Genomic DNA, 779 nt, shown 5'->3' with positions numbered 1-779 from the left:
AGGAGGAAGAGCGGGACAGAGGATAGGGATAAAAAGAGAGAAGGGGGGTGAGAGAGAGAAAGGAGGGAGCAGGAAGTGCGGGACAGAGGATAGGGATAAAGAGAGAGAGAAGGGAGGTGAGAGAGATAAAGGAGGGAGCAGGAAGAGCGGGACAGAGGATAGGGATAAAGAGAGAGAGAAGGGAGGTGGGAGAGATAAAGGAGGGAGCAGGAAGAGCAGGGCAGAGGATAGGGATAAAGAGAGAGAGAAGGGAGGTGAGAGAGATAAAGGAGGGAGCAGGAAGAGCGGGACAAAGGACAGGGATAAAGAGAGAAAGAGAAGGGTGTGAGAGAGATAAAGGAGGAAGCAGGAAGAGCGGGACAGAGGATAGGGATAAAAATAGAGAGAAGGGGGATGAGAGAGATAAAGGAGGGAGCTGGACGAGCGAGACAGATGATAGGGATAATGAGAGTGAAGGGGAGTGAGAGGGAAAAGGAGGGAGCAGGAGGAAGAGCGGTACAAAGCATAGGGATAAAGAGAGAGCGAAGGGGGGGGGGTGAGAGGTAAAAGGAGGGAGCAGGAGGAAGAGCGGGACAAAGGATAGGGATAAAGAGAGAGAAGGGAGGTGAGAGATATAAAGTAGGGAGCAGGAGGAAGAGCGGGACAAAGGATAGGGATAAAGAGAGAGAAGGGAGGTGAGAGAGATAAAGGAGGGAACAGGAGGAAGAGCGGGACAAAGGATAGGGATAAAAAGAGAGAACGGGGGTGAGAGAGATAAAGGAGGGAGCAGGAAGAGCGGG

This window comes from Pseudophryne corroboree, unplaced genomic scaffold, assembly GCF_028390025.1.
Source record: "Pseudophryne corroboree isolate aPseCor3 unplaced genomic scaffold, aPseCor3.hap2 scaffold_871, whole genome shotgun sequence".
NCBI classification, from domain to species: Eukaryota; Metazoa; Chordata; class Amphibia; order Anura; family Myobatrachidae; genus Pseudophryne; species Pseudophryne corroboree.
Note: the sequence above shows the minus strand (reverse complement) of the source record.